Genomic DNA, 13,436 nt, shown 5'->3' with positions numbered 1-13,436 from the left:
ACCTGACAGGATTTCCTATCTAAGATAAGATATATTGGGAGATTGAAGTCCCATTTCAAAATAATATGTTCTGATTTACTAAGAGACAATTACTTTGCTAATTCTTGAAAACAGGAGATATCATCCATATTCAGACCATAAATATTGACCAAAATGTATGTGGTATTGGCCATTTGTAAGTGTAGGAGTACCCATCTACCCTTGTTATCTGTTGAATAAGATTGGATGGTATACGATAGATTTTTAAACAATAATATTGGCACACCACTTCGTCTACCATTTGCCACTGAAAAGCAGCAATCTTGCACGCATTCATGCTTGAGTTTAAGTGATTCACTACATCCAAAATCTTGAAGAAATATTATCTGGGCCCCCAGATGCTTATAATATTTTGTCTAGTACTATTTGTCCAGCTGGGACCACATTGCCAAAAATAGATAAATAAATAACAACAACAAAAAAACTTCAGTGCTAGAACCAAGATTATTGCTGGATAAAGTGGATGGCACACTGCGAAAGAGGACAGAGTCCTCCTCCAATGACCCAGCTGGTCTGAAGGATTTCCTCTTGGATGCAGTTGGTCTGGCTAGTAAGGGACATTCAGCATGAATTGTGTAACTAAAATAAAAGTTTACTCCCCCATACTTTTCCATCTCCCATTTTCTCTATCCCCATTCTCCAACTCTTCTCTCCAACACATTCTTCCAACCTCTTCCCAGTGAATCCAAATCCCCATTCCATTTATACCAGCTGGTCTTCATCATCCTTTCTTTATCTCTAATCCCTTCTAGCTGGTTTTCCTCCAGGTTTCTAAGTCCCCTTATATTTGCTCTGGAGGTTTGTTGGTAGTACCACGTCTAGAGGAGCTATTTGGTTTTCTTCTGACACCACATGACTCTCAGTTTAAACTTCACACTGCTTTCTCAGTCTCATAAGAATAGTGGAAGAATCTGGACAACATGCAGTTCAAACTTACGGAAGGCTGAAAGGTGCAGAGAGAAAACAGAACAACCAATATGGATGTAATGCCAACTCAGTTAGTGCAGTGGACTTTGATCCTGGTGATCTGGGTTTGATTCCCACTGCAGCTCCTTGTGACATTGGACAAGTCACAACCCTCCATTGCCCCAGGTACAAAAACTAAGATTGTGAGACCTTTAATGACAGAAAAAGTAAATACATATATTTATTTATTACATTTGTACCCCGCGCTTTCTCACACAATGCAGGTTCAAGGCGGCTTACATAGTAATTTCAAAATACAACGTCTTATAAGGAGAGAAAGTTCAAACTGTCATGAAACATGATAAAATTGAAGCTTGATAACGTATAATTAGGATAAGGGAGGGTAAACCAGATAGGATAGTATAGGTTGGGGGAAATGGGGTAAGGAGGGATATAGTAAAGGAGAGATGGAGAAGAGAAGGTTGGGATGAGTAGAGGGGGAATGGGAGGTGGGGTAAATAAAACCAATGATGAGGTCGGTATCAGTGTCAGAACAGAATTGGAAGTGGAGGTTGATAAGATTAGGCTTGCTTAAAGAAATGAGTTTTCAGCATTTTTCTGAAGGGCAAGTAGTTGTTAATTAATCGGATAGATCTTGGTAGGACATTCCAAAGCTGGCTGCCCAAAAAGGAGAAACTGGATGCATAGTAGGTCTTGTATTTAATTCCTCTGCAGCTGGGAAGGTGTAGATTGATATAAGTTCATGAGGAAATAGATCTGTTTCTGGCAGGGAGGTCGATCAAATCACTCATGTAGCCGGGGGATTCACCGTGTATGATCTTGTGGATCATTGTGTGGACCTTAATTTATTCTTTCTTTGATGGAGAGCCAGTGAAGCTTCACTCGAAGAGGTGATGCACTTTTGAATTTTGATTTGCCAAAAATAAGTCTGGCTGCTGTGTTTTGGGCAGTCTGGAGTCTCTTCAGTATTTGGGTTTTGCATCCTAAAAAAAACACTGTTGCAGTAGTCAACATGGTTAATAACAGTGGACTGTACCAGGTTCCAGAAAGTGTTGAATGGGAGGTATGACTTCACTCGTTTCAATATCCACATCATATTAAACATTTTAATGTGTACAGTGCTGCATACATCTAGTAGCGCTATAGAAATGATTATTAGTAGTAATAGCAAGACTCTGGAAAAGGTGAGGCAAGAGTCTGGGGGCCACACAGTATTGATGGGGCTGCCACTGGTCCTGGGCTTTACAATGAAGAATCTAAGTAAATTATGGAGGATTGATAATTACTGTGCTTTTAATAAATGTAAAGAGTTTTTTTGTCATGCCTGCTGTTATTACCACTACTACTACTTATCATTTTACAGCGCTACAAGACATACACAGCACTGTACACGAAGACATGAAGAGGCAGTCCATGCTCGACAGAGCTTACAAACTAATTAGGGCATGCAAACAGGACAAATAAGGGATAAGAGAATTACTAAGGTGGGAATGATAAAACATAGGTACCAAACAAGTGAGCAAGGGTTAGGAGTTAAAAGCAGCATCAAAAAAGTGGGCTTTTAGCCTAGATTTAAAGACGGCCAGAGATGCAGCTTGACGTACTGGCTCAGGAAGTCTATTTTAGGCATATGGTGCAGCAAGATAAAAGGAACGGAGTCTGGAGTTGTGGTGGAGGAGAAGGGTGCAGATAAGAGAGATTTACCCAGTGAACGGAGTTCCCGGGGAGGAGTGTAGGGAGAGATAAGAATGGAGAGGTACTGAGGAGCTGCAGAGTGAATGCAATTGTAAGTCAATAAGAGGAGTTTGAACTGTATGCGGAAATGGAAAGGGAGCCAATGAAGTGACTTGAAGAGAGGGCTAATATAAGCATAGTGACACTGATGGAATATAAGTCGTGCAGCAGAATTTTGAACAGATTGAAGAGGAGAGAGATGGCTAAGTGGGAGACCTGTGAGAAGCAAGTTGCAATAGTCTAAGTGAGAGGTGATAAGAGCAGTGCTTTTTTTGTGCCGGTACGCGCCGGTACAGCGTACCGGCACCTTTTTCCTGAGGTCCGGCTCACCTACCCACTCCCGTCTGTTCCTGCTCCTGCGCTCCGTTGAAATCTTTTGATTACCCGAAGTCGTGATTCTCCTCTTTCCCCTGTCCTCCCCTCCATGTCCAGCAATTCTCTCTCCCCTCCCCTGCCCTCCATGTCCAGCATGTCGCCTCTCTCCCCTGCCCTCCCCTCTCCAAGTTGCGGCGAACCGGAAGTGAAGGCAGCAGTGCTCACTGAGGCAGGCAGGCATGCAGGCAGGTTTGTTTCCTCTCACGTCGCTTCCCTCTCAGCGCTTCCCGACTTCGAGGGCAGGACACACTGAGAGGGAAGCAATGTGAGAGGTGATGAACCTGCCTGCATGCCTGCCTCAGTGAGCACTGCTGCCTTCACTGCCGGTTCGCCGCGACTTGAATGAGAGGGGAGGGCAAGGGAGGGAGGTGACATGCTGGGCATGGAGGGCAGGGGAGGGAAGGGGAGTGAGAATTGCTGGACATGGAGGGGAGGGTAGGAAAGAGAGGAGAATCGTGACTTCGAGTAATCAAAAGATTTCAACCATGCCGGCAGTCATTTGGTCTTCCGTCCTCCTTTCTTAATCCACAGAATTTATTTGGCTTGGACTTCCAGGATGGTGTTTTTGAACAGCATCCATGCCTGATGTAGATTTTTGACCCTCGAAGCCACTCTAAGTTTTTTTTTTCACCGTTCTTCTCATTTTATCATAGTCTCCATTTTTAAAGTTAAACGCTAAAGTATTTGATTTCCTATGTATACTTACTTCAAAGCTAATATGAAATCCGATCATATTATGATCACTGTTATCAAACGACCCCAGCACCATTATCTCCCACACCAGATCATGCGCTCCGCTAAGGAGCGCATGATCTGAAGGTGGACAAAGCTATGGGGCTGGATGGGATACATCCCAGGATACTGAGAGAGCTCAGGGAGGTCCTGGCGGAACCTCTTAAAGATTTATTTAATAGATTTTTAGAGACGGGAGATGAGCGGATGTGGTCCCTCTTCACAAAAGTGGAGACAGAGAAGAAGTGGGAAACCTCTGACCAGTAAGTCTCACGTCGGTGGTAGGAAAAATAATGGAGTCGCTGCTGAAAGAAAGGGTAGTTAATTTTCTGAAAGCCAATGGGTTACAGGACCCGAGGCTACGTGGCTTTACCAAAGGAAACTGGTTGACCGACAGGTGGCAGAGTGTGGTGGTAAGTGGAATCCACTCGGATGAAAGAAAGGTGAGCAGTAGAGTTCCTCAGGGGTCGGTGCTGGGGCCTATTCTGTTTAATATATTTGTGGGCGATATTGCTGAAGGGTTGGAAGGAAAGGTGTACCTTTTTGCGGATGACATGAAAATAGCCAATAGAGAGGATACCCTGGAGGGAGTAGAAATGATGAGAAGGAATCTCCAAACCTTAGAAGAATGGTCGAGGGTCTGGCATGAACCGGCATTTTCCAGCCGGTTGAGAGGAGGCGAGGCTGATTCATCAGTCTATTTATTCCCCTGAGGACGCTTAGGGCGAAACATGTATGCATGTCTGGAACTGCCAATATGATGCGATAATAACATCAAGGACTATGAACACCTCTGAGAATATAAGGAGTCTACAGTAATAGATCACAAAATTGGGGCACACCCTGCAAGAGCTGAGTCATCTTTTCAAACATTGAGATATGTACCCCGTAACGTGGTAGTGAAAATAACAGTTGAGAAATTTATTATAGGCGAGAAGCTTTTGGATAAGAACTGGAAACGAATAAACACCACGGGAGGCGGTGGGATGCTGTTTATAAGGGTAGAATCCTAAAACTTGGATGGCCAGCCGATGCAGTATGGGATACCCTGATACTGAGCACAATTAGCATAAAAACGAAAAAAATTAGTTTTGCACATTTTCACATTTTATGTTTTGATTTAATGAATGTATGAATATGTGTTTGGGATTTTGTAAACATTATTTAGTTAAAATTTAATGCCAAGAAGTGTAGAGTGATGCATTTGGGGTACAGAAACCCATAAGTATTGCCATACTGGGAAAGACCAAAGAGAGATACTGAATAAGAGGGGAGAGATTAGTAAGCTCGACTCAGGAGAGAGACCTTGGGGTGTTGGTGTCTGAGGATCTAATGGTGAATAAACAATGTGACAAGGTGACAGCCATGGCCAGAAGGATGCTAGGTTGCGTAGAGAAGGGCGTAACCAGCAGAAGAAAGGAAGTGTTTGAGTATTGTGTTCAGTTTTGTAGACCGTATCTTGCTAAAGATGTAAAAAGACTGGAAGCGGTGCAAAGAAAAGCTACAAAAATGGTATGGGATTTGCGTTGCAAACTGTACGAGGAGAAACAGGGGTGACATGATACAGATGTTCAAATATTTGAAAGGTATTACTTTTAACCCAATGACAGAGGAGAGCCTTGACAAAATCCTAAGAGACCTTCGACCTACTACCTGCTCCCTCGATCCCTGCCCAGGCAAGTATGGGCCTCATAGAAGGCGCCACAAAAATTGTGAACACCTCTCTTTCTAATGGGCAGCTACCAACAGCATTAAAAAGGGCAGTGGTCCACCTTCTGCTGAAGAAAAACAATCTTGATCTGGACAAACTTGAAAATTATAGGCCAGTATCCATCATCCCATTTCTAGGGAAACTCATAGAACAAACAATCTGTGTTTAACTTAATGACTGGTTAGAAAAGAGAAACTGGCTAGATCCATGTCAATCTGGATTCAGACCTGTTTATGGTACAGAAACGGTCCTTGTATCCCTACTAGATGATCTTCACATAAACCGAGACAAGGGATTCGCCTCAATGTTAGTATTGCTTGATTTCTCTACAGCTTTTGTCACCGTGGATCATGATATCATGCTAGCACGACTGACAGAAACAGGTATCAATGGAACAGTACTTGCTTGGTTCAGATCCTACCTATCAGACAGGCAACAATCCATAATGTTTGGCAGCAACTCATCACCACCATGGACGCTGACCTGCGGGGTGCTACAAGGATCGATACTGTCACCTATTCTGTATCTACCTCAAACCACTAGCTGAGCTGATTCAGTCAATGGACACTCAGTTCTACATCTATGCGGATGATGTGCAGCTACTCATTCCCATTGAACCTGACTTACCTACAGCCTTGAATAAACTGATTACCTGTCTAACATCATTTCATGAATGGGCTAAACACAACAAATGTTGCCAGAACCCAAGTAAAACCGAACTTCTCTGGGTCCCTAATACAAGTGGATACATACCTGACATCAAAATCCCTTTTGGGAAATATGAACTCCTCCTCAAATCACAAGTCAGAAACCTTGGAATACAGTTAGATTCAACACTTACTCTGATTCCCCAAATCCAAGCAACCTTCATGAGCTGCTTCTATTTGCGATAGCTACATTGTCTCTCTTCTTACATTGAGAAGGTAAATCTTATCCCAGTTGTACATGCCATAATAACATCAAGACTGGATTACTGCAATGCACTATACAGTGGTCTGACTACAAAGGACCTGCACCAGCTTCAGTTGATTCAGAATGCAGCAACAGCAAGACTCATAGAAGGTTGCAAGCGACGTGACCACATCACATCATTTTTGCAAAAACTTCATTGGCTACCAGTACAATACAGGGCTAAATTTAAAACTCTATGTCTGATCTTCAAGGCCCTGGAAAGAAATGTCCCTGAGTACCTGAAAAATAGGATTATCCTCCCAATGACTTTCACTAACCACACCCTCTCCAAAAGACATTACACGATGTGATACCCGCAAGTGAGCCTTCTCCGGAGTAGCCCCAACACTCTGGAATGCACTGCCTGAAAGGCTGCGCTTAACCCAAGACTATCTCTACTTCAGGAAGCAGGTGAAAGCTTGGATCTTCAACCAGGCCTTTACTGGAAGAAGTAACTAACTCGTTAGTCTCACTCACACACACAAGGAATGTTCAGGCTCCATATACTGCAGAAAGACATGTTTATCCATTCCTACTCTAGCTGAGATAACATTTAACCATTTTTCTGACATCATGTGCAACTTTCTTTACATCAGTCACCTTACTTTCTAACTCTTCCTACTTCTTTACCCTTCTATATGTTACATCTTTGCTTTACCCGGTGCCCTTGGCCTGGATTGGCCGCTGTTGTGGACAGGATGCTGGGCTTGATGGACCCTTGGTCTTTTCCCAGTGTGGCATTACTTATGTACTTACTTATGTACCCTTCGCTATCACCTATAATGTTCTATTACGTATTGTGTTGGCATTGTAAATAGTATTTAACAATACTACTCAATAGGGACACATTAGAATTGCTGGAGCTAACCAATATATTAATTGCAAACTCACTCCAGCTGGAGTGAGTTTGCAATTAATTTATTGTAAATAGTATACCATGCCATACTTTGTATTGTTTTTGAATATTTTTACTGCTATAATTGTCTATTGCTCATGCTTGATCTATTCTTACTGTACAGCGCCTTGAGTGAATTCCTTCAAAAAGGCAGCAAATACTGTAAATCCTAATAAATAATAAATAAATTAATCCGCAAATGAACCTTTTTCGGAGATGGGAAGGCGGTAGAACTAGAGGAAATGAATTGAGGTTGAAGGGAGGCAGACTCAAAACTAATGTCAGGAAGTATTTTTTCATGGAAAGGGTAGTGGATATGAGGTATGCCCTCCCGCGAGAAGTGGTGGAGATGAAAATGGAATTCAAACTTGCGTAGGATAAGCACAAAGGAATCCTGTTTAGAAGGAATGGATCCGCAGAATCTTAGCACAGATTGGGTGGCGACGCCAGTAATTGGGAAACAAAATGGGAGCTGGGCAGACTTCTACGGTCTATGCCCTGATCGTGACTAAATAGATGGGGATGGGCTGGAGTGTAAATTTTAAAGGGCTTCAACGTTAGCTTCTGAACTTAGTACAAGAACAGTGCTGGGTAGACTTCTACGGTCTGTTCCCTGAGAAAGGCAAGGACAAATAAAACTCGGGTATACAGATAAAGTATCACATACCATGTAAATGAGTTTATCTTGTTGGGCAGACTGGATGGACCGTACAGGTCTTTATCTGCCGTCATTTACTATGTTACTATGTTGTCGGGAACTCCTATAGCAGTCTCATGAGGCTGCCATAGGAAATCTTGGCAGCCATTTGACTGAGGAACTGGTGGGAGCAGGATTGACTGGGGAGCCTCCTGCCTGGAAGAGGCCACTCTTCTAAAGGTCTCCCAGCCTACCTGGTGGCAAATATTCCTGATGGCTAGAGTTTGGAAAGGAGCAATCCCAAGTTGCTCCTCCCTTGCTAGCAGCATCATTTAAAATGGCAAAGAATCCCTAGTGGTAGTCTTGCATTACTACTGCTAGGGGTCTTATATGTTTAAAAAATCAGCACCAAAATGAAATATGCCTAAGCATATTATAAAAAGTACACCTTAATTTAGGTGTACTTTATAGAATAAATCTAAATTTCCACGTGGTTTATAGAATATGCCGAGCACCAGTCCATGTGACTAAATTTAGTCGCAGGCAGTTACGCCAACTGATGACTAAATTAGACGAGGACCAGGTGTATTTTATAACAATGCACATAGATTTTAGAAAAGCCGACGACCTGCCTATTCCATGTCCATGACTATGCCAACTTTTCAACTACGCAACTTAGAATTTATGAACATCATGTTATAGAATATGTTTAGACAGTTCCACATATAAGTTCTAATTAATGCCAATTAGTGTCAATAATTGCTTGTTTATTGGCAATTATCAGTGCTCATATGACTATATTTGCGCAAGCAGCTTAAGTTCCGCTATATATTATCCGGGGAATAATGACCTCTTTATCCTTTTATGGAAATATGACCCCTAATGCTAGACCCACAAAACTACTATTAGGAGTTGTCAGTGCCATTTTGGATGATGGCACCAATGAGGGCAGAAGAGACTGGGGATCACAACTGCCCAGGCCCTAGATACCATTAATTTTCTAACAGAAAGGTCCAAGGGGTATCCAGGAGAGTGAGAGATGGGGGACTTAGGGGAGGGGTTTCCATCTGAGTGGTCTATGTTGGATGTAGTGGGTTGGCCCACTAGGAGGAGCTATCACAGTTGGGGGAGGGGGGTAATGCCAGAAGATGTCATACAATAGGAGAGAATGAATTTGCAGGAAGATCCCATGAAGGGTTGGAGTTTAGCTAGTAGATTAAGTTTGAGCTATCAGACCCTGGAAGTTAGGGTCCAGGATCATCAGGCACAGTTTGGTAGCCATACCCCTGTTTGTGGTGTGCTCCTGGTGTACACCACAAGTTATGGGATTGTATTTATATATTAATATGCTGCTTTACATACATAAGAACAGCCATACTGGGTTAGAAAAATCGTCCATCTAGCCCAGTATCCTGTTTCTAACAGTGGCCAAGCCAGGTCACAAGTACCTGGCAGAAACCCAAATAGTGGCAACATTTGATGCTACCAATCCCAGGGCAAGCAATAGCTTCCCTACAGAGGCACAGAAACATGACAGCACATAAGGGCCAAATGGTCCATCCAGTCTGCCCATCCTCAGTAACCCCTGTGAGAGAACAGTGTGTTTCAAACCTGTATAATTGCCTTTATTAAACCTTGAAGTGCATTTCTCTAGTTTGGCCAGCAGGTGATACATGTTTTATGTTAAAGTTGTTATAGAAAACGGTATGCTCTCTTTTAGTTTCACTCAGTGAAGAAGTGAATCTACAGTACTGTGAGCAGTATACTTTTAAAACTTGTTGACTGGACTATGATTGGCCTGGAGTTTGAAATTCCTCAGCAGCTACTGGTTGTTGTTTCAGTTTCAGCCTGGGAGAAAAGAGAGATCTCTTTGTTGAAGGTCTGTGAACAGATATATGCTTTCTGGGAACTTTGGGACCACTGGGAGTGTGATCCCAGTGACCTAGAAATCTCTGGGGATAATTTGAGAGTGGGAGACTCGCCCAGAGGCAGTTGTGACCTAGTCGGTGGGTGGAGGGTGCTAGTGCAGAGCACAAGCAGCAGGTGCAGGTGGACCAGAGCTGTGCTGGGGATAGACACTCTAAGTGGCCATAAGGCCAAATTAGCACACACAACTTAAGGCACCTTTTATAGAATTTGAGGCTCAGTGGATAGTTATAATTCAAAATATACTACCAAATCATATGGTAAAATCAATTAGCACAGCTAAGTTTTTAAGAGATTTGGACAAATTTCTGGAGGAAAAATCCATAAACTGTTATTAAGGTAGACTAAGGAAAATCTACCTGTAATCTCTGGGTGTAAGAAGAATGGAAACTATCTACTTTTTGAATTCCTGCCAGGTATTTGTGACCTGGATTGACTACTGCTAGAAACAGGATACTGACCCATTATTGCAAAAAGGGATAGAATGTCATTTGCACTGACATGGGAAATGTCAATGACATATCCCATATCTTTGCATGGCATTAACAAATGAAAAAAGGCAGAAAAAGCACATCATTTTGTGTGCCAGGGCACACTCTTTCCAAATAATGTACACTATCTACAAAGAGGGCACAGTCTTAACAAAATTGCTCCTGTAACAACAAAAGTAAGATTAAAATGAAAGTTCCCACAAACCACTTGGGAAATGACCCAAAACAAACATTTTCCAGCTGCCCCTACTAATGACAATTCGTATGTTCTTATGTTCTTATGTTCTAAAATATTACCGCCTCATATTTAACTAATCCATAGGTCTGTTTTTGAACAGTATTTACAGTATAAGGTTTTATGCTTGCTGTTCCTTGTTTTTCTTTTCGTAGACAGCTTTAATTAATGGGATACAAATTAGGTCCCTTTCATTAATTTACTGTAGCACTGCTGTTGTACTCTAAATAAAATCAGTGTCAGATGCCATACAGTGGATTTACTTACAGTAAACCTGAAGTTAAGATAATTAGTTCACACCTCAATAGTGACATGGTCCATCACCTGCTATCTATGGGGCTCATTTTTGAAACACAAGAATGTGCAAAAGTGGCACAAAGAGGCAGATGAACAGTTTTTTCTCCAAATCATCAAAATCACTATTTTGAAAACCCTTTTAAAGATTTTTTTTTTCTATGCAGTTCATCGGAGAAAATTTTTCTTCACCCAACGTGTAATTAGACTCTGGAATTCGTTGCCGGAGAACGTGGTACGGGCGGTTAGCTTGACGGAGTTTAAAAAGGGGTTAGATAGATTCCTAAAGGACAAGTCCATAGACCGCTATTAAATGGACTTGGAAAAATTCCGCATTTTTAGGTATAACTTGTCTGGAATGTTTTTACGTTTGGGGAGCGTGCCAGGTGCCCTTGACCTGGATTGGCCACTGTCGGTGACAGGATGCTGGGCTAGATGGACCTTTGGTCTTTCCCAGTATGGCACTACTTATGTACTTATGTACTTATCTGCAGTGCATCTAAACCACAAGGGAGTGTGTTGGAGGCGGGATTTGGGTGTTCCCAAATCTTGGACATTTTTCTGCCATAATGAAACAAAGCACACATGTCTGGGGCTAAACGTTAGACATTTTGGTCTAGATACGTTTCAATCATGACTAAGTCACAAAAAGCTGATATTCAGACTGGTGTCAAGATAACTAAGGGACCCTTTTACTAATGCATGGTAGGCAGAAGCACATGCCTACCGCAGAACAAAAAGCACTGTCACGGGACGCACTTAGGTGTTCCATGGTAGTTTACCCATCAGCATGCATTAATTTCATGCTGATGGGCACAGAGTAGGCATGCCCTGCACTAATCGGGTAGTATGGGCACATTGTCACAAGTTGCTCGATTACTACAAGATTAGCATGGAAGCCCTTAATGTCAACAAAATAGGTGTTGGTAAGGGCTCCTGTGGTAATGGCCATGCCACAATTGGGAAATCAGCATATGGCCATTAAAGAAAAATATGGCATTGCGGCCATTTTACCACTGCACTAAAAGTGGCCACAACGAGCAGAAAACCCATACGCATCCACTTTTTAGCACGGCTTGGTAAATTTCCTTGCTTTAACCAGGCACTTAGCCGGTTAGCGGGTAAGTCCTTACTCTGACTCTGCCTTCTGTCTGATCTGGAATGTGCCGTAACAGTCACAGCTGATATTCGGTGACACTGTCCGGCTAAGTGCCACTGAATATCAGTGGTAGAGCTGGCCAAGATGATATAACCAGGCAGAATCCTGACTTGTCCAATTAACTTGTTTTGATTATCTACACCTTTACTTACTAGTAAGTTCTGGTGAAGGAATAGCCTAGTTATTATAGCAGCAGACCAAGAATCAGAGAAGCCAAAGTTCAAAGTCAACTGGTTCTCTTTAATCCATTGCCTCAGGTACGCAACTTAAATAATAAACCTCGAGGGACAGGGAAAGATCTACCATACTTGAATGTAACTCACCTTGAGCTACTATTAAAAAAGCACAAGATAAATCCAGATAAGTAAATATGATATTGCTGATAATTATCTCTCACTAGTTTGTCACCATTAGAGCATTAAGTTATCAGCTTTAACGTATGCCTTCCAGGTCTGCCAGTTCCATCTATTCTGAACAATCCTATGAGACATGTTTATTATTTCTATGATGATCTTATTCATTCACATTAGTGCTCTGTTTTTTATTAGCTTGTGAAGTACATGATCGTCTTTAAAAGGAAAACTCATCTGGACAATATTTAAAAAGAACAAACTGTATGTAGTTTACAGGTTCAGAGGCGGTACTAATAAATGCATGTCTTTCAATATTAAGGGTCAAAAATGGAAATCTATTGGAGAGACAACTTGATACCCACTCAAAGTATTTCTGTTCATGAAAGGAATGGCTAAGGTTGTTCCAGGAGAGAGACAAACATTTGTTCACATAGCTGTGATATATTCAGACACCCTTTGGCTTTAGTGACTTCAGAAGAGATATGCACCATTTACTCATGTAAATAGCAGACATGTTCACAGAGGAGGCATGCTTTGGCTGTTCATTCAGATATAGAGGGCAATTCTATAAAGAGAAGCCTAGAATTAGGTGACTAGAGAATGTCTGTTCAAAGCCTACAGTATTTTAAAAAGTAAAGTAGATGTTTAGGCAGGAGCTCTTATCCCAGTAATAGAGCTTGGGTAAATGTTTGCTCCTAGATTTGAGAGATATGCAAATAACTTATAATATTCCATTTGTTCCCTGCTCATGCTCTGCCCAGATTCCATCCATGTGAATACCTACCTGCCAAGTAAGCACAGTGGAGGAGTGGCCTAGTGGTTACAGCATTGATCTTGCAATCCGGAGGTGCCCAGTTCAAACCGCAGTGCTGCTCCTTGTGATCTTGGGCAAGTCACTTAACCCTCCATTGCCTCAGGTACAAACTTAGATTGTGATCCCTCCTGGGACAGAAAAATATCCAGTGTACCTGAATGTA

This window comes from Microcaecilia unicolor, chromosome 1 (genome assembly GCF_901765095.1).
Source record: "Microcaecilia unicolor chromosome 1, aMicUni1.1, whole genome shotgun sequence".
Taxonomy (NCBI): Eukaryota; Metazoa; Chordata; class Amphibia; order Gymnophiona; family Siphonopidae; genus Microcaecilia; species Microcaecilia unicolor.
This window is presented reverse-complemented; position numbering follows the sequence as displayed.